The 22,000-nt window shown below is 45.5% G+C and overlaps 1 pseudogene; it reads left to right on the top strand.

Annotated features, from left to right (window-relative positions):
* Positions 1-6,707: 6,707 nt before the first annotated feature.
* LOC144762489 (uncharacterized) lies at positions 6,708-19,755 on the top strand (annotated as a pseudogene).
* The last annotated feature ends 2,245 nt before the right edge of the window (positions 19,756-22,000 follow it).

The raw sequence follows: 22,000 nt of genomic DNA, 5'->3' as shown, positions 1-22,000 counted from the left end.
GGAGTTGTATCGCAAGTGTGATGAAGCTCCAGCAAGGGTCGGGGGTGCCCCTGTCGCAGGGTTTCTGTTCTCACACAGAACTGTGGACAGAGGATTGGAACCTCGGCGAATTAGGGTGTCCCAAAACTCACCTTAGTAATCAAAAACCCCTTAGCAAGCTAGGTACAGTGTCACATTGGATATAACAAACTCTCAATGTTTAGACAATCCAGAATATGAACTTATAGTACCTCAGGATACGTGGAACTCATGAACAGTCGGTCGTTATATATTTCTTAGAAACCAGAACATGGAGTTAAGAAGAACACATGTGTATTTGAAATGTTTATTTACTAATGCCGTCTTCTCAGGCGTAGTATCTTAGATAATACAAGTACACATATTATCAGTAGCAAAATTACCAGCATAGTTACTAGTACATAAAAAGCGAATGGTGACAGTATGTTAACATGCTGTAAATGAATAAGAGTTAGCAACACTTATAAGCAGCCGCGGGCCGTGGAGGGAGTTACGGTGGGGCAGGGAGGCGGGGAGGGGGAGGGGCAGGGTGGAGAGGGCTCCACCCTGCTTCTCCCCCTCCCCGCCTCCCTGCCTCACCGTAACTCCCTCCACGGCCCGCGGCTGCTTATATCTCACCCTCCCTAATACACATATTATATTATTTGCTAAGAAGGTCTCTTTGTGTTGGTTTAGGGCGTGCCCATACTTTAGTGTCTTAGATTTGAAGGAATCACATCAGCATACACCAGCTCTCTCTTCATGTGAACCGCATCAAGTGTTGTGTATGTGTGTTCGGCAAAGCAATATAAAACCCGCCTCATGCCCAGAATTGGCAGAAGTTGCACTTATGTTATGAGTATGAAGTCGTGGAGATCAGACCTCATAACAATTCTGTATCGTGTTGTTCTTGAAACTTTAGCACTCGCTGTACAGATATAGTTTAACAAGCAAAGCAGATAGTAGAGCAATAACATATTATTCTCATGTAAACCACGATGAACTACTAGGTTGAAAGCTAAAGCAACAACTAAGTGTCGTGTGCAGAAGTTGCAAAAAAGGAAAAATGGCGTTTAAACCGGTAATGAGCCCATGCTAACTTAACACGGTGTAAAGATATCCAGGACGTAGATGACACCTCCCCATGATCCGGAAACGAACTGAATAAGATAATAGAAGTGCCATCTCATGAGAGCAGATTGCAAGTTTATATGTGGACGGTCCGCAAGGTAAAGCATTAAAAACTAGGAAAATTTAATGCTAAAGAAAAATAAAACAGCCAAGTACTTTATCGAGTCTTAAGCCAATAGGCAAGGTAAATAATAAAAACTTGACAAATAAGTCAATGAATTGTCAATGAAATGCTAGTACTCAGCATATCAAACATGAAAAAGGTCTATGACATAACTGTGTATGCAAAATAAGCTGCAACAGCCTCCAATAGGAAGTCACCGTCTTCATCCGAAAACAGTTCAGCCATCCAATTTAAAAGCGGAAAAGAACATACGTGCTCTCCCAGCACCGGATCCTCTATCACCATCAGAGGACAGCTCGGTGGGTTTTCAAGAAAGCTCTGTTCCAAGAAAGACTGTGTTGCCGCCAGTAAATTCCAGGGACCAATTAGTCCATGCATCAATGCCACAGCCATAATCCTTTCGCCAGGACAAACCAACTCGTGAGTAATGATAGGAGTCATCAGCTGATTAAAGTCGACGTCAGGAGAAACCGGTCCGCAGAGACACAAATCAATGGCCCAATCGAAATCACAGGTCAGGCAGTGAAATACAGGCTGGACACAGGTGAAGTAGGAGAATCGAAAAGATAATCCATATGCCGTGCTTAATATCGCCAACGGCATTGTGCCATAATATTCTAGCATGCGATTGCGGAACAGTGTCAGCAGCTGCAGGGCGGGAGGTTGCATAGGAGGGACATCCATATTTAAAAATGTAAAAAAGCACAAGAGCGTCCGCTGGTAATGCAAGTAAAAATGGCAATCCACGAAGCAGAGTGGAAAAAATACAATGAAAGAAAGTAGGGATGACTCGAAAGATTTTCTCAAATGAAGTCACGAGACCACTGGTAACAACTTTAAAAAAGTGCGCCAGGGCCTTTGTGGAGGATGCGTTAGAGATAGTCCGAACCATCTTGCTGAAATGGAAAGGCAAATCTGAATTGAAAAGGGTCTGCACCTCTGTACGGGTGTTCGCTATGTGAAGCACGAAAGTTTCACGGGCCGAACTCAAGGCCACCTCTCTCTGAGACAAAAGAGCTCTTATTCTTGCCATGCCGTTGAAATCTGCTCCCAAGGTTGGTATTTGTGGCGAGATTGAAAACTCCCTATGTTCATGTGTGGGAGGAAATAGAACATTTCTGCAGCAAATAACCCGTTCACTTACTGTTACGATAAAAGGAATACTTTTAATTAACCCAGAACAATCTTCATTATTGAGCATCAAATAACTACCATTTTCCAACAACTTGAACGTGGGGATGATAGCAGGAACTGGCGTGCCTTGCAACACGCAAGCCATATTTGGTCGGTGTTTGTTGCATGAACCGTGTAACTGTATGTGCCTACACATTAGTGAATGATCTGGCGTCTCAGTGCATTCCTCTCCATTCAGATAAACTTCTTGATCATCTTTGAAACATCTGTATGTGTATGGAAGCGACCAGACCTCATGAAGAAAAGCACTACCTAAAGGTTCATAACGACCTATTGGTATATATTTCATACAATTTGAAAACTTATATAAAGCAAAAGGCAGCGTTATTAAACCGTGGATAAGGCACGTTGCCAAAAAACCCGCAATCCTCTGCTGATGATGTCACTGAGCATGTCATGAATGATGTAATATGTGACATCATCAGCAGTGGATTACGGGTAATAGTATCTCTAGTTTACTCCCCTATAGCTGTCTTTCTTTTAACATAAGTGTCTGTTTCCTTCCCTTATACTTACTGTTTTTGGTTCGCTTCCGGTTCGCGTACCGGCGAGCGAACTGGGAAGCGAACTAAGAGAAATAGAGGTTGGCACAGTTCCAAATATTGTACCAATTTTTTAATAACGGGGAGGTAGTTCTGAAAAGAACTTTTATTTTTATTGTTTTTGTTGTTTTATATTTTTTTAATTATTTTTCGGAACATTTTTTTACTTTTTTTGAATTTTTCTGAACAGTTTTATATTTTTGGGGGTTTTTCTTGGAGGGGGCAATGAAAACGATTCATTGTAAAGGGCTCAACAGGAGCAACAAAACAAAAAAAAAGTATTTATTATTTTGGGCGTTTCGTACAAACTTGCATATGATAGTCAATAGCTCTGTTGATCAGAGTGATGCTTCTTTCTCCGTAGCAAATGAATCCATCGCAAAATACGCAGATGTGTTTTACTTCACCAAATCTCATTTGTATATTTGGCACCATCTCCCTGCCCTCTGGTCCCGTTACTTCCGGTACAACAGATCTTCTGGCCATAATAGGGAGATTATCTAGGTCGTTTCGAAACTGTGCAGCACTGTAGTTGTTAGGATGCCACCTAGTCATATGGCGATGCATTGTGTAGTTTCCGAAACTGTATTTTTTCTCGGTTCCTCTGGACAGTCTATCTTGACATATAAGGCAAGTTACGTATCTTGCATTTACTTTTTTCTGACCTTTGGGAATTTTAAAAAATTGCCAAATGAAGTTTTCTTTCCGGTGAGACGTCCTGGGCTCCTCAGGCAAAAACTGCCTCTCTTCGTGCTCGTCGTTCTGTTCCTCTTCTTCCTCTTCTTGTTGAATTATAACTTGAGCAGGTGGTCCACTCTTCCTTGGATGTGGTGGAGGTGGTGGGGAAGCACCAGCTGAAGCTACTAAAGAAGCCATTGCTCAGTGATCACAAAGGGTCTTTCTCTCACAATGATGAAAGTCAGAGTGAGGAAAGAAGGAGGGATTTTCATCATTTGGGAAAAACAAGAGTTCTCAACCAATGAAAAGTGTTCATTTTAGATTATATGACCTAGTCTTACATCATTAGGAAACCAAAAGTGAAATGAACCAATGAAAAGTGTTATTACCAAGTCACATGACCTGCTGTGTTTACGTTAAGCGCTTTGCAGGGCCTCCCGGTTTGCTTCCAGAAACCTGCGCTTTGCGACTCGCTTCGCGTACCAGTTCGCTAACGTAGCACGTCATATGACGTATCACGCGACAACGTGAAACGTCATGCGGACGGGAGGCGTCACGATGTTGTTTTCTAACGCGGCAGTTGCGGTAAAGAAACGTTTACCGGCTCGCGGTCTATTTCGCGGCATCAAGGTCAGCTAACGGGAAGCTTCCCGATTCGCGAAGCGGGAACGAAGAAAAAAAAATATTTAAAAAAAAAATTATTCATAAACATATAAAATATATTTTTGGATTTAAAGAAGAATACATTTTACAGCTACAGATATTAGCTGTTAAAAAACCAATGAAATTCACTGAAAAAACCATAGGTTATAGACCATATATAGTTAGGAATTAGCATTTACAAAACCTTGAAAATTCACTGAAAAAACCATAGGTTATAGACCATATATAGTTAGGAATTAGCATTTACAAAACCTTATTTTACTCACACAAAACCATTGAAATTCCATATATAGTTAGTTACACTAACTATATATCGCGCACCCGCAATCCACTGCTGATGATGTCACATATTACATCATTCATGACATGGTCAGTGACATCACTGATGACATCACTGATGACATCTCAAATGACATCACTGATGACATCACTGATGACATCTCAAATGACATCACTGATGACATCATGACACACCAATACCAGTTACTACATACGCACTCACTGATTCCTACGTCTACACACACATTCACTCATTCACCCATACAATCACTCATACATACAGTCACTCATTATTACAACACTATCATATGCACTCATACACCTATGCAGACACTCACACACTGCCACTCATCCATGGAGTTACTCACACACCTAGTCAGTCCTGTAAAGAATCAATCACACTTCCATTTCCTCATCTATACAGTTAAACACAGAACACCATACTTCAGTGACATCACTGATGACATCACTGATGACACCTCAAATGACATCACTGATGACATCTCAAATGACATCACTGATGACATCATGACACACCAATACCAGTTACTACATACGCACTCACTGATTCCTACGTCTACACACACATTCACTCATTCACCCATACAATCACTCATACATACAGTCACTCATTATTACAACACTATCATATGCACTAATACACCTAGTCAGTCCTGTGAAGAATCAATCACACTTCGATTTCCTCATCTATACAGTTAAACACAGAACACCATACTTTTTCACACATATACTAACACATACTTACTCTCTTATACAATCACTGATACAAGTACACATTGATATGCACAGAGTCACACACCTCCCAGCCAGCCACACACACACTCAGTCTTCCATACATCCACTCATTCTTCAATATGTAAAACATATTTAAACTTTACAAAAACACACAGACACTAGATGATGTCATTTGAGATGTCATCAGTGATGTCATCAGTGATGTCATTTGAGATGTCATCAGTGATGTCATCAGTGATGTCACTGACCATGTCATGAATGATGTAATATGTGACATCATCAGCAGTGGATTGCGGGTGCGCGATATATAGTTAGTGCAACTAACTATATATGGAATTTCAATGGTTTTGTGTGAGTAAAATAAGGTTTTGTAAATGCTAATTTCTAACTATATATGGTCTATAACCTATGGTTTTTTCAGTGAATATATATATATATATATTACCTACTGGCATTCTCCAGTAGGTAGTTATTGTAAGTTAGGAAAACCGCAGCATTCTATTTGGAATAACTTTGGCACTGGTTAAAGGCTCTTCGCGAAATTTACAAAACTGGTGGGGCGTTCCAATCCGCTCCTATCCTGAAAGTCTCGGGGTGATTCATTAAGCGGGGGCCGAGAAAAAAGGGGGTCCTCAAAGGTGTTTTCCCCATGCAATATACCATAAGAACCTTAATCGCAGCTACAGCCCGAACTGCTGAATGGAATTACACCAAATTTGGCAAAAAGGTAGCTCTTGGGTCAAACTCATGCCTTTTGGTTAGATGGTGTAAATCCGTTCAATAGTTCCTGAGAAATTTTAAAAAATAGAGGTCAAAAAATTAATTTCCCATAGGAAACTTTAGACACAGTTATAGCAAAAACTGCTAAACGGAATTACACCAAATTTGACAGAAAGGTAGCCTTGTTTCGGAAAGAGACCTTTTAAAAAATTTGGTAAATCCGTTAAGTAGTTTTTGAGAAAATCAAAAAATAAAGATAGTGATATTTGGGCGGAGCCTAACCTCCCGAGCATGAGCTTGGCTCTAATTGGCTCTAATTGGCTGCCAACACTTCAAACCAGGAAGTGTTGGCAGCCATCTTGTGCTCACAGGCTGCTAGGAGACTCGGCCTCAAGCAACCAGAAACCAAACTTTTGTTCTGCTCTGCAAAGGTTTACAATCGCTGCAGCTGTGAGTAGAGAGAGAGTGCTCCAGCGGCCAAAAGGAACTGCTGCTCTGTGCAGAGGGAGCAGGAGGGAGAGGCAGGCTCCGTGCTGACCGGCGCCAGAGAGAGGAGCTCGGCACACACAGCAGGCAGACGCTGGAGAGCTGGAGACGGACTGCCCCAGCATGACATGGGAGCAATGGTGGGTGAAGACAACAAGAAGAACCACAACCAGAAGAACAGCAGCAACGTGCATCGACCCTGTCCCGGGGGCAGTGGCAGAAGCGAGGTGAACCCGACAGAAGTAAAGAACCGGCAGCTGGAGCAGAGTAACAAGGAATGCCAGTAACCAGCGGCCACGACCATGGCTGCCGCCGACAAGCCGGGCTCCGGCGCCGCCAAGAAAGATCGGGCGGCTGATGAAGGAGCTGCAGGACTGCAAGCTGAGCGAGCGCTTCATCAGAGTGGAGCTGGTGGAGGAAAGCCTCTTCGACTGAAACGTCAAGCTGCACCAGCTGGACAAGGACTCCACCTTGTGGCAGGACATGAAGAAGACGGGCTCCGAGTACATCCTGCTCAACCTCACCTTCCCGGACATCTTCCCCTTCTCGCCGCCCTTCGTGCGGGTTATCAGACCGTGCCTGGAGAACGGCTACGTGCTGGACGGGGGGGGCCATCTGCATGGAGCTGCTCACCCCCGCGGCTGTTCCAGTACCTACACCATGGAGGCCGTCATGAGGCAGTTTGCCGCCAGCCTGGTGAAAGGGCAGGTAAGGCGGACGAGGGCGAGCAGCATCGCGGAACCGGCCCCCGGGTTGCACTTTGCCGCTGATACCTGGCTCAGGGATAGTGTTAGTGCATGGGTAAAATGTTCTGGCATAGGCGGCCTACTACTCATTCTCCTCCGTGGTAGCCTATTGAATTGGCAAGCTGGAGAATGCAGGGAGAAAACTGCTGCAGGCCGTGAATGGGCAGACAAGAAATCGAGAGAGGTCGACAGTCATGGACGTATTTACCATGGTATAGTAGGTGCAGTGGAACCTGGGCCCATAACCCCGACAGGCCAAATGAACCCAGAGAATGCTACATTTTAGTACCCCAATAGCAGTCAAAGAAAAGGTCCATGTTTCTTGCTTGAACCAGAGCCGGTGGCATCCATGTTGTGCTACTACCACCAGGCTAGAGACCCGCTGTTGTGCTACTGGGAATGGGTAGCAGGCAGCACCTCCGAATGTGGACTTTTCAAGTGCATTCATGTCATAGCAACTTGTCATGGAGTTGCTTGTGTGCTATGACAGTTGGTTTTGATTGGTTTCATTGGTTGTATTGACCAGCAGACTCTTCAGTAGTTTTTCCACAGGGCATACGTATTCGATGCCCAAAGTGTTCACAACCGAGTTCAGTCCAACCGATGTGCTAACTGATTAACTGCTGCCAGTGAACCTCTCTGTTAGTAGCGGGGGTCAGTTACGGTGGTTGTGTGTGGGGGGGAAGGGGTAGAGGATACTGGCAGCAGCAATCCCCAGCTTGTGGTCAGTGCAGGTGAGAAGCTTCCAGCAGACCCTGTGTCCACACCTCACGCACATCTTGCTTGCAGATTGGTGATGGCCATCTCTGAATTTGGGCCTGGGACTTAAAACAGGCCATACAGCAGGCCATAAAGCAGGCCACCTCAAAAGGTGTTTGCTAGGGTAACTGAGTCCCCTTTATCCCCAGTGCCGTCGGCCACCAGGAGTCGTCCCAGGCTGAAGGGTTGGAGCCGAGGATGAGGACCTCCGTCTTGTCCCAGTTCAGCTTCAGATGGCTTCAGATGGCTGGTCTTCGTCCAGTCGGCGATGGCCTTCATTCCTTCGCAGAGGTTGGCTTTGGCGGTGATGAGGTCCTTGGTGAGGGAGAGGATCCTCTGAGTGCCGTCGGCGTTGGAGATTATGTTGAGGTCCTGCTGTCGGGCTACGTGTGCGAGCAAGGCCATGTAATTGTTGAACAGCATCGGGCTGATCGAGGATCCCTGGGGGTACGCCGCAGATGATCTCAGATGCTTTGTAATGGAATGAGGGAAGGCGGGCGCTCTGGGTTCTGCCAGAGAGGAAGGAGGTGGTCCAATCCAGAGCCTTGTCTCGGATCCCTGTGGCGTGGAGGCGTGCGTGTAGTGTGCAATGGCAGACGGTGTGGGCAGATAGGTCTAGGAGGATGAGTGCTGCGGTCTCACCGTTGTCCAGCAGGGTCCTGATGTCGTCGGTGGCAGCGATGAGGGCAGTCTCGGTGCTGTGGTTGCTGCGGAACCCTGACTGGGAAGGATCCAGGATTCTGTTTTCTTCGAGGTATTGGGTTAGCTGTCTGTTGACAATTTTCTCGATGACCTTGGCCGGGAAGAGGAGCAGAGAGATGGGCTGGAAGTTCTTGAGGTCTCTTGGGTCTGCCATAGGTTTTTTGAGTAGGGCGTTGATCTCGGCATTTTTCCAGATCTATGGGAAGGTAGTGGTCTCGAGGGAGAGATTGATGACGTTGCACAGGTGGGAGCTGCTTGCTCTGTTGAAGACGTGGTGCGGGAATGGGTCTGACGGAGAGCCGGTGTGGATTGTGCGCATGGTCTTGATGGTGTCATCGATGCTCACGCTGGCCCAGGCTAGCAGGGGGTCGTGGTCAATGGTGTGTGGAGGGTCTGTTGTGTTGTTGTCTGTTGGGGCTGTCTGGGTGTTGAAGCGGTCGTGGATGTCTGCTATCTTGCGGTGGAAGAAGGTGGCGAGGGAGTCGAAAAAGGCTTGCGACGGCGGGATGTTGTTGTTGTTGGAGCTGGAGTTGGAGAGTTCCTTCACGATGTTGGAGAGTTCCTTGCTATTGTGTGCGTTGTTGTCGAGGCGGTCTTTAAAGGAGGTCCTCTTTGCCACCCTGATGAGGTGGTGGTGGTGGTTGCGGATGGCGTCCTTGTGTGCTGCGTGGCTGTCCGGAGTTTGTTCACTGTGCCATTTCTTCTCTAGTTTCCGGCAGCCTTACTTGGAGGCTAGGAGTTCTGAGGTGAATGAGCTGGCCTCTTGCTGGTGTCTCTGTGGGGGGGTTTCTTCAGTGTGGCGAGGGTGTTGGCCCAGTCCTCCATTTAGCATGTGAGGCTGTGGGCAGCGTCTTCAGTGTTGGAGGGTTTGGTGGGTGGGCTGGGAGCGAGGTTTGCGTGTAGTTGGTCTTCAGTGATTTTGCTCCAGCAGCGGCGGGGGATCTGTTGGGTGCGGTGGTGGGTTTCTGGAAGGCGAAGTGGATGCAGTGGTGGTCGGTCCAGAGGAGTTCGGTGGTGAGGCTGATGGAAAAGTGCGAGCTTGAGGAGAAGACGAGGTCGAACGTGTGGCCGGCGGAGTGGGTGGGCGTTGTGATGAGTTGCTTCAGTCGAGGTTGGCGAGGTTATCGATCAGGGTTGTGGAGTTGTTGTTGTTGTTCTCAAGGTGAAAGTTCAGGTCTCCGAGGAGGATGTAGTGGGTGGAGGTCAGTGCATGCATGCTGATCAAGTCGGCGATGGAGTGATGTAATATGTGATGTCATCAGCAGTGCATTGCGGGCGCGTGAGTTATAGTTAGCTGAACTAACTATAACGGGGGAATTTCAATGCTTTTGTACGAGAGAAATGTCCAAATACCTATAACGTCCCTGAAACCTATAGTTTTTTCAGTGAATTTCTAAGGTTTTTAAAATGCTAATTCCTAACTATATAACCAGCCTGAAACCTATGGTTTTTTCAGTAAAAATATATATATGTTTTTTCACTGAATCAAACAAAGGGAAGTTATATTTAGGTAAAAATGTCAGTTAAAACAAAGTTTTAAACGAACAAATCCACTGAAATTCATCAATCAGAGTCTCAAGTAACTATAACTCGAGTACTAAATTAACACAAATGACCTTGCCATGCACATTGTTGTTATCAAGGATTTCATTTCAGATGTCATTAGGGATGTTACCAATGCAGTCATTCAACATGTTATGAGTGATGTAATTTGGTAGGGTATAAACATTGCATGGAGAGGGCGCTAGGTATAGTTACTTTAGGGCACAAATTATAGTTATTTGAGGTAACTATAACTAGTGAATTTCAGTGGTTTTGTTTAAAACGTTATGTGTCAACTGACATTTTCACCTACTATCACCCCCCTTTTAACCTTTGTTTTTTTTCAGTTAATTTTAAGGTTTTATTGAATGTAAAGTAAGATAATATTTAAATTCCTAACCATAATGTCACTTTAACCTTTGATTTATTTTTCAATAAATGTCTATGTTTTTTTAACATAAAGTAAGATGTCTATCGCCATAAGGACTGTAAGGTTGGTCACAGGGCCTGCCTGCGGCCAGGCCCTACATTCAAATCCCTTGGGTGCCAAACCTCCCGCCAAGCATGGCCAGTGGCCAGGCCCTGCACCCATTCCCCAGTGGATGCTCAATGCCTGCCATTTACGACCTTTGGCCATGCAGAGTGCAGTGTTTGGCAGCCCTGCACCAAGCCCCCCTATGGGTGGCTAACCCGTCTTTGTTTTGTTTCACCACATATCCTCCTTGATTCTCCGGCGGGGCACTTGCGGCTTGGGGCCATATGTATCAAGCTGTTTTTGAATCGCAAAGGCCGAAATTCGCAGAATTTCGGCCTTTGCGACTCGCAAACGGCCGTTTTGCATGTTTTGGAATGTATGAAACATTCCCAAAATAAGGAATTGCAAAGTTGTGCGATTCCTTATTTTTCCATAGCATTTAGGGAATCGCAATTTTGCGATTCCTTAAATGCTATGTATGTAGCATTTTTGGCTTGCGAATTTTGGTTAAGAATTCGCAAATTACCACCAACTTGTAGTTGATGGTAACTTGCAAATTCTTCCAAAAATGCACAATTTGGCATTTTTAAAGGTGGCATGTGATGCACACACATGCCCATAGGGCATGTATGTGCGCCATATGCACACACATGTTCTTTTCAGGGGTGCAGCAGGGTGTCTTTGAGACACCCCAGCACCCTTGCAATAATTCTCAAATTGCGATTAGCAAATTGCGTATTCGCAATTTGAGAATTATTTTGCATTCATTCCTATGGGCCTCCTGGCCAATAGGAATGCATTGGAAATCATTCCTTAATTGCGAATTCGCAAAATGCGAATTCGCAAATAAGGAAGCTTAAGGAATCGCAAATAAAAAGCGATTTTTTTCATACATACCATTTTGCAATTCCTAAATAGCGATTCCTTAAAATTCGCTATTTAGGAAATGCAAAATAGTTTGGTGAAGCATATGGCCCTTGGTTATTTAATTGTTTAAGATTTATTTTTGTTATCTGGGTGTTACACAATTTTATAATGATTTGTTACATAGGAAAATGTAATTCTGTTATTCGTTTCATTTGAAAAGCTATTTCGGTACATTGACCATAAAAGCATCACAAGAATAAATAAAACATATAAAGTTACCACAGAAATCAAGAAACATTGGTACAATTTTACATCCAGTCGCCATAGCATAAACAGTTAAAATAAAGGGCAGGTGCATATGGTCAGTGCTTTTACACAACGAAAGATTAAAAACCATACTAAAACCCTCTAAGGGTAATAAAATAATTTGTAAAACAAGAATAGAAGCTCTTTTTTTAAAAAAAAGACACAGTTAAGAGTTGTTTACCATGGGTCAAAAAGTGTTAACAGGCCTGGGCAGACCGTATGCTACGATCGGCCTCTAAGAGGAAGGCTCCAGAAACTTTCTCCTCATGCACCACATTGAGAATAAAAAGCGGGAAACTGAGTAAACTATTGGGAGGTGCAGCTCAGTTTTCAATATTCTAAAGGCCTCGCTAAAGTGTCTTGTGCCCAAGTTCTTACAAATTTGCACAAGCCAGCGTCTTCTTGGCGACCTATAGGAATCACATTGGAAGGAAACATGCACCTCTGTTTCATCCACTAAACCACAAGCAGGGCATTCAGTTATAACCTGTCCCCCCCAGTTTTTTGACATACGATCATAGGGGGAGGCACCCATGCCTAAACTGTAGAAACAATTTTCTTGCCAACACTGGTTGGATGCTATCCAGGATGGACTCTGCCTGGTAAGTATTTTTGATTGCAAGGAAATCACTTGTCAACCGTCCCGATGAGGAGCTACGCATCATCTTGGACAGCCGGTAATCCCTATAGGCAGTCACCAGTGTGTTTCTACTTAATGATTGTGACACGATTTGGGGCTCATCCCACAGGTCAACGCGTCCCAGTTCCACACATAGCGCCTTAAGGTGTCTCAGCCAGGGTATCTTGCCCACCCCGTTCAGCCCCAATATCTCAGTTAGTTCCTCACTATACGGGGCTAGCTCGGGAGTGCTTCACAAGAGTCTCCAGAAGGTTAATGGTCTAAGTGCAGCATCCTCGGCGATGGATCTGGTTCCTAGGTCCATTCTCAACGGGATCAGTGGTGTGCTTTTGGGGAGGCTAAGAAGCTGCCTAATGAACGCATTCTCAGTGCGTTCAAGGGATAAAAGTGCACAGTGGCCCCAAATTTCTGCGCCATATAACGCAGCACTTCTTGCCTGTGCCCTGTAGGTTTCCATGGGTGCATAGACCTGCTTATGCGTTGCCCCCTCGAATAATTTATACATGCCTCCCGACACCTGAGTGAGCTTCAAGTTACACTTATTGATCTGCGCTCCCCAGTCCATACTCTCCGTCAGGGTAATGCCAAGGTAGTCGAACACCACCACTCTTTCAACGGGTTGGCCCCCCAAGGTTGGATTGCTGCGTGTGCTTTTGCCACCGTTAAAGACCATGTATTTGGTCTTCTGAAGATTTATCTCCAGGCCCGATGTTTGCAGAAGACAACAAAGTTGTCGAGCGTCCTCTGGATACCCATTGGGGACTTAGCCAGCAACAAGGTGTCGTCTGCAAACATCACATCTGGCACACTACGCCCTGCCATTTTGGGGGCATCAATGTTAGGGTCTTTATTGAGATAGTCTATACGCTCATTAACGAATAATGCAAAGAGTGTTGGGGCCAGGACACATCCCTGGCGGACTCCTCGCTTAACTGGGATTGGGGAGGTTAAATTGCCATATTTGCTGTACCTGATTTGAGCGTAATTGCCCTCATGCAGGCGGGCAAACAAATGGCAATCCAAGAGGATCGACCACAGCTTCTCTCTGGGGACCAGGTCGAACGCAGATTTCAGATCCACAAATATTAAGTACAGAGTGCCACTCTCTATACTCACGGTCTTCCAGTGAATCATTTGTAATCTGAAAATCTGGTTGACCGTAGATATCCGTGCTCTAAACCCAGCTTGGAGAGGTGTTAGGATTTTGTATTCCTCCATCCATCCATGTAGGCGCTCAAGGAGAACGCGACCGAAGATTTTTTGGGTTACATCCAAAAGGCTTATGGGCCGGTAATTCAATGGCAGAAGTGGGGACCCTTTTTTAAAAATGGGTATAATTTCAGCCCCGCCCATGTAGGGGGCATGGGGATGCCCTCCAGTAAGGCATAAAAAAACAAGGTAAGATAGGGACCCCAAACTAAGACTTCACTGCGGTAAAGATCACCAGGTATTCTGTCCAGCCCTGGTGCTTTATTCAGGGCTATTTTCTCCAGTGAAAACGTAACTTCACTTAGTTGAATACGTGGTCCAGTGACCCCTATTTGTTTCTTCTTGCCCTCCCTCCCTTGAATTATAGGAGCCATAAACTGGGGAAGCGTAAAGGGGTTCAAAATGAGCAACCCAGACATCCTCACTAATATTTGGCTCGATAGCTGATTTGTGCTTCCTAGAGCCCTCGTTGACCAAATTCCAGAAAGCTCTAAGATCCCGTGCTAGCAGGGCTGCCCTGATGTCTTCTCACTTCTGATTTTCCCAGCATTTTTTGGCCTGTTTCAATTCCCAAGTATAGGCGGCCCGTGCTTCCGACAGATCTAACCTTGTATTACTCTTGATTGCATTCAGTAAATTTTGCTTAGCAGCTCTGCAGTTACTATTATACCATTGACGACTAGGTTTGGGCTTATCCCTTGGTATAGTATGGTTCACAAAGAAGGGAGCCAAAGTATCCATTAATTCTTTATGGTTTTCACAGATGATTAAGTTGGAATCCATGAAACTGGATTCGGTCACTGGGGAGTCTGCTTTTGCAAAAAAAGGGAGTGCAGTCTGGTACAGGCTGGCCAGCTTTTCTTCAAAGAGTATGAGGTCCCCCCAACGTACCCTTCTCCCTCTATTTACTTGGAGTAGGGCGGGGACTACATTCCCAGGTGTTGAGACATGGTTTTTGCCCGTTAATAGGCAGATGTTTATGTGCAGGGCATTATGGTCGCTATTGCTATGGGGACAGATATTAAATTCAAGAACTCTATCCCAGCTACCAGTATCAACAAGAATATAGTCGATAATTGATGTAGATCCTAGTCTATTAAATGTGATGTTGGAGGCAGTACCTGCCGGGAACCGGCCATTGCAAGCCCGGAGTGAACATTTTAAACAAAGGGCATTTGTTTGCAATGCTAGTGGGGTCCAGACATTAACAGGCGGAAGACTAGATTCTGGGATTGACCAATAGTGGTCTTCATCATACATAGTGTCAGGTGCCAGACCCTTAAGGGGTTCGAATTGGGTTTTAAAATCGGCATCAATGATCATCCTGGTGTTAGGGGGAATTGTTTCTAAAAAGGCAGACAATGCGTCCAAAGTTAAAGAGGTTGCACCTCTTGCAACAGGTCGAGAATAGACATTGATCAGGGCAACAGGTTGTTCATCAGGCAAAGTAAGGACCACACACAAAATGTCCATGGACTGGGTATCTAATTCTTTAGCCTCACATCCTAAATGCGTGCCAACCCAGGTAGACAGACCTCCTGACGGTCGCCCCTTGCCCAGGTGGATAGCTGATTTATCAAATACGGCGAAGCCCATACTAACAGGCTTGGATCTAGCCCAAGTCTCTTGGAACATACATGCATCAAACTGTTCAATAAATAAACACCACTCAGGATTATTCAATTTAGGTAGAAGGCCCGCCACATTCCATGACAACACGCTAAGGGCAGAGTTAGCTATGGGTCCCCCCTCTATCCACAGACTTGAAGGTTGTGTCGCTGGGACAACTGGGGCACAGATCTCATGACTGGCAACAGGGGTAGTTCCCTTTTCTGGTGAGTGCAAGCCAATCAGTCAATCGTTTTGATCAAGGGAACATAATAACTCATACCTGGTACTTAGAGGAATGGGGCCAGTGGGTTCACTTAGGGGAGTGCGTGCAGCATTTCCATTGGTGCAAATGTTAGGGGGGGCTAAAAGTACCCCAGTGGAAGGACATTAACGTGATCATGGTTAATTAAAACAGAACCAGTTTGCCTTAGTATGTGATTCACCAGTTTGGGAGAGCCAAAGTTAACCACCACACAATCACCAGTCATAGTTTTCTTCGTTTTCCCTACCCAGGCAACCCTTCTCACCATTTTGAAATTTTCAAACAGGCGCTCACCCAAAACGGTTTTGTTGCTTAAGAAATGGAGCACCTTGTTTTTCAGGGCGGACCAATGTTCAGCTTTCCCAACTTCTAATTTTGGAACATTTGCCAAGATGACGGTGTAAAGGCATGACTCTGGAGGGAGATGTAGTGGAGAATCTGAGGGGGGTGCCTGGTGCGGGGGGTATAGTCTGCCAACTGGGCCAACAGGGCCCAAGTTGGCAACTCGCTTGGTTCTGATTATGTTTAGAGCTGTGGGCGAGGCATTAATAGCTCTAGCCTGGGTGGCAGTAGTTAAGGTGGTGGTTGCCCGATCAGTTAGGTTTGGCGAAATGATGTTCAAACAAGGTACTTCAGGTAGTTTAGGGGTAGGTAATAGTGCTACCTGCTGTTGTAATTTGGTTTCGATAGTGGTAAATCTGTTACCTATTTCTTCGAGTTTGATGAAGACAGGGGAAATAAGTGCCTTGAGCCTGCCCTCGATGTAATCCATAAGGTCAGGCATATTCCCCCCTGGGTAAGGTGTATTGGGCACTATCCTCTTGCATTGCTTGTAGTTGTACTAACCTCGGGATCCAAATTTGCAACATTACCCAAATTACCCGGATGATGCTCCAGCCCAGATACAGATTTTTTACTCCTAGGCTGTTTAGCTTGATGTCTACTACCCTTAGGTAGGTTCTTTTCCCCCCTAAGATATTGTTATTGGCGGACGCTAATGCCCGCGAGTGCCTAGTATGGGCTGCTAAGGGAGAAGGAGTTAAACTAGGACCGGCGCATGAGACCCCACCGGATGGTGGGCTTACAGTCAGGGTTCCCCCCTGGGAGGAGCTGATGGGATTGATGGATATGACACAGCCATTAGTCAAGTCGGATGGGGTAGCAGTGGAGCTTAAGAGCTCTATATTAGCTAGTTGAGGAGATAAGTGGGTTAAGGTGTCCAGTGATAGTCTCCTTTGGACACATGCAATCTCTTTTGCCACCGCATGCTCAGCCCTTCTGAGGTAGGCGTCCAGGGTCCCCACATCCCCAACCCCATGGCAAACTTTAGAATTCAATTTGGCCATCTAGGCTGGCCAGAGTAACAAAACCAATAGCAAACTCCTAGAGGGGAGTAACACTCACGGAAGAAAGGAATGGGCCAATACAATAGCAGACACGGGGCAATGTCTAAGTTTCTCCAGCAGCTCGTACCAATACTGTCCGTGGGATCCTGACCGACGGCGAAAAGAGGAGTGGCCCAGCCCGGCCTCTACTGGCTCCGGACGGCCACAGACGGCCCGCCCTCTGCCCTCAGCCCGGCTCTTCCCGCGCGCGTCCCGCGACGCGGGGGCTGATGCCGTAATTTATGCGCCGCTTGGCGCGCTGCTCCCAGGTGCGGCGCTAGGGCTGATGGGATGTGTAGTTTTTCTCCAGCGTGGCCCCATCTCCACTCGGCGGCCACACAACGAGCTGGTTAATGTGCGGCAGCGTGAGGTTAGGACGATGCAGGAAGCGTGGCCCAGCAGGTATGATGGCAAGTGTCCCAGCAAGTAACTCGGCAAACAGGAAAAGTACCCCGCTCCCCCGGGGCTGATGCCGTAATTTATGCACCGCTAGGCGCGCTGCTCCCAGGTGCGGCGCTAGGGCTGATGGGATGTGTAGTTTTTCTCCAGCATGGCCCCCCCCTCCACTTGGGGCCACACAACGATCTGGTTAATGTGCGGCAGCGGGAGGTTAGGACGATGCAGGAAGCGTAGCCCAGCAGGTATGATGGCAAGTGTCCCAGCAAGTAACTCGGCAAACAGGAAAAGTACCCCGCTCCCTCGGGGCTGATGCCGTAATTTATGCGCTGCTTGACGCGCTGCTCCCAGGTGCGGCGCTAGGGCTGATGGGATGTGTAGTTTTTCTCCAGCGTGGCCCCCCCTCCACTCGGCGACCACACAACGAGCTGGTTAATGTGCGGCAGCGGGAGGTTAGGACGATGCAGGAAGCGTGGTCCAGCAGGTATGATGGCAAGTGTCCCAGCAAGTAACTCGACAAACAGGAAAAGTACCTGTTATTTATTGGTCAGATTTTTGGTATTGTAGGATTTTAATTAGGTACTGTATTGAGCTGTTCTTTTTTAGAAGTGTGTAATTTTTTGTTGATTTACATTTTCTTAAACTACTTTCTGTTATATATCTTTGGGGTGGTTGATATTTTATTTTGTAATTGATTTATTATACCTTTGTTATTCATTGGGTTGTTAGGTTTTAGAGTTTTTTGGGCAGGGTAGTAAAGTGCATTATTATAAAATTACATTTTTTATTTGTAGCCTTAATTTGTTGTGTTTTTGATTTTATAGAGGTTTAGTGATGGGTGTTGCATTGCTTTAATTGTTAATTAGTAGGCATTTTTCAGAGATAATTAGTGAAAAAAGGCACAAGTGACATTAATATACTGACAAGTTAAAGCAATGTTAGTATTAAATAAACTTCCAGTTACTTAACACTTGTTGGCCGAAGGGGCCTCTTGGTCAGAAATACTAGGTCCTCCCCACAGAAGGAGTATACGATATGAGAAAGTAATAGAAAACACACAGGGATTGCCAAAAATAAGAAAGGGTTGATGCATAGAAAGGCCAGGTGCAAATTGAATGGAGCAGAAAAAACAACTTGGCCTGTTGCCATGCATAGAATGTATTGGAAAAGGGGCGTTTATGTTGTTTCTCCGCAGCTGACATGGACTTAGGGCAACATGCATCAACCTATTTAGGACGTGCAAATGGTGCAATCGGTAAATTCGGCCGTTTGGGATTCCTAAATAAGTTTTTGGGCTGCATCATACATTTTTGTGAAATTCGCTATTTTTAGTGATTTCCAAAAATGCGATTGCTTTTAAGGAATCGCAAATTTGCGATTCCTTAAAAGCAATGCATGATTGTTTTTCAAATTGCGAATTAGCAATTAGGGGGTGCAAATTACCACGAGGCTGAACCTCGTGGTAATTTGCGAAAAGTTATGAAAATGCTCAAAAATGCATTTTTTAAACTTTCATGTTACAGTACACTTGCCCTTAGGACATGTGTGTGTGAAACATGCACTTTAAAATAAATTTCAGGGGTGCAGGGGGGGGGGTCCTTTGGACCCCCCTCTGCACCCTTGCAATGCATCAAACAAATGGGATTCGCAAAATAAAAAAGTGCAAAACGGCATTGATTCCTATGGGCCTCTAGGCCCATAGGAATCAATGTAATGCCATTCCTTAATTGCGATTAGCAATTAAGGAATCGCAAATACCAAAAATTAATAAATCCTAAAAACCTTTAGGATTTCTTGATGCATAGGATTTTGCAATTCCTAAATTGCGATTCCTTAATTTTCGCTATTTAGGAAATGCAAAATCCTACATTGATGCATGTGGCCCTTAATGTCTCTGAACTGTTCCTCGGATATCTAAGGAAAACTGATGTCCCTTTCTAACAGAATGAAGATGCACATTTTTCCAACTGTTTTGCCATTCAAGTGTCCCCAATCCAATATGTTGTATTGCTCAACTGTTTTGGAGTACCAGAGACCACAATATCATGGGCAACCACAACTGTCAGTGCCCGAACCTCCACCAACCCACAAGCCTGCATCCACAAGAAGGACCTTTCATACAGTAAGTTGTGCCGTTGTAGTGAGACTAAAGTAGAAGCTGGTCACATGGTTGACCAAGTCCTGGCAAAACACCTTTAGATAGAGGGAGTTGGATGTGCCGCATATTACTGCCATGTTTGTATCTGCTACTTTTTGTTCAAGAATATTTGCTTACAAGAGAATAAACCTGTATTTAAAGGCCAGAAATACTTCAAACAACTATTCTTTCCTAAACAAATTCAGAGGATCATTGCTTTCCTTCAGTGCCACAAATAAATGCACTTCTACCTCCTTGTGGTCATCTTTCAAACTACAGAAAGCATATTGCTTTGTTTTGAAACACGTTTCAATGAGCAGTTCCATTTGTCTATACCACACTTTTTGAATCTGTTGGCACTTTTTGACTCATTAGTGTATCATTCTACTCATACTGGGAATTAGCTCTGAACATGGCATAACAGCCTGCAAACTATCACAGGTAAGCTAGGTACTCCTCACAGAAACCAGTTTTAAAACAGGAAAACTATTATTTTGACTTTGTGGGAGCTCAGTCGCACCTACTCTGATAGTTTCCCAATTGAGGCTCCAGCTGCAACAATGTCTATTATTGAGCATGGGACTTTACAGTCAGATACTACATTTGCTAGTATCCATCTCAATTCGCAATAACTGTAAAATCCGGAGGTTGCTGTGTGAAATTGACATTTAGCTGAACTGGCCATTTTCTGAGGTTCTGTAACACCAAAGTGGACTAGCAGAGGCTCTGTATTTATCTTCAGTCTATACTGTTGTGAATATTGTAATTCTTCTGTTCTGGGCATTGTCCTGCTTGAGTTACATGTACTATTCAATTAATCACAGCTCTGAATATGCATGGGGACGCTAGAGGGCGCACAGAGAAATGGCTGCGTTGTAGCGCAGCTCCGCAGGAAGGAGCCTAATAACGTTAAAAATCCTGCCGTTCCCACTATGCTGAAACCGTACAAAAGAAGACATTTTGCGGTGGAATGTCCCTGGACCTTAATGTTCACTGAACGATATCCCAGACTGCCAGGAGCGCGAAGAAGCACGACGATATGCAGCGTGAACCTGAAGCTTTAAAATGGCAGCACTGATTGAGTAGAGCTTCATAGCAGACTCTACGAGCGGAAGTTGCTGCCCACATTGGTGCCGCAGGTACTGGTGAAACACAAACACCTGAGAAAATAACAGTCCTGGTGAATGCCCCAAAGGTCCCTAACGGTAACCGCGTTGTCGAGCCGGAGAGGCTACGTGTGAAACTGTGGCTGGGCTGCGAAGGCATAACCGTGATTAGAGGACTGTGTGGGTAGCAGGTGTGCTGCTTTAAAAATCTGCTGCTATCCTCAGGCGTTTAACAAAATCGGCGCCCGGGTGTGGTGACAACCGGCGTGGGAACAGCGGACTGGCCAGTGCCCATATTTGGGTACAAATTGATATGGCGGAAGCGGGGACTTGCGATTGAGGAGCTTGTTGTGGTTAGACGTCGCGGACAGACATTGGAGGCACCCAACCTGTTCATTTGGCGGAGGAGCGCATGGGAGGATTGCTACTAATTCTGTACATGCAACAACAGTGCATTTCGGTACTGTGGGAGATCAGAGGCTGGATGGGCTTGACACACACTACAAGCGTCCAACAATACAGGCCAAACTCTTGCCTTTGGAAGTCTGAGGGACAGTCTGCTTGAGTACATCGCAGTGTACACGTGAATAAGTTGGGGGTCAAGGAACTATATTATTGGACTGTATGAATCGTGGTGGGGACCCAGTGCTGACAGTGAACCTCTGGGAATGGCGGGACCACCGCGTATAGGTTGCACTGCTCCTGGACTGTACCACATCGCAACAGAGTATACTGCTAACTGGAGGGCTGCTGCTACTCGATACTACACAGGTGGCATGCAGTGTGGTTGTGGTACGCTATCCCACATAAGGTGTGTGTCAATGGCAGTGGCGGGCCCCACAACCGGGCACTGACACTGCTTGGTGCAGATCTTTGAGTTGCAGCGGTTCTCCTGATCGACACCACTGATTGCACCGGCAGAGAAGGGTGGTCTAAAAAGCGTGTTGCAACACCACTCCCAGTCTTTCAGTTCATAATTGCACACCCTAACCTGGAAGTACAACTGGAGTAATAATGGGGAAACCTGAGCGGAGTCAGCCTCGTCTTACTTTCGAGCCCCAAAAATCCAGCAAGTCGCAGCAGCGTGTCACATCTGACTCGGAGATTGATGCTCTTTGGGACAGTTTAACTGCAGTTGAAAAAACCATCCTAGCTGTTAAGACCAGCTTGCAAACTATTGATGGTAAGATAGACAATCTGAATTTAAGGATGCATCATATGTCCACTAAATTGGATAAGCATGTGCTGCGTCTGGGGAAGCAGAAACTTGTATATCTGAAGCCAAAG

Source organism: Lissotriton helveticus, chromosome 1_1 (assembly GCF_964261635.1).
Source record: "Lissotriton helveticus chromosome 1_1, aLisHel1.1, whole genome shotgun sequence".
NCBI classification, from domain to species: Eukaryota; Metazoa; Chordata; class Amphibia; order Caudata; family Salamandridae; genus Lissotriton; species Lissotriton helveticus.
The sequence above is the reverse complement of the archived record's forward strand: the minus strand, read 5'-3'. Positions and strand labels throughout refer to the sequence as shown.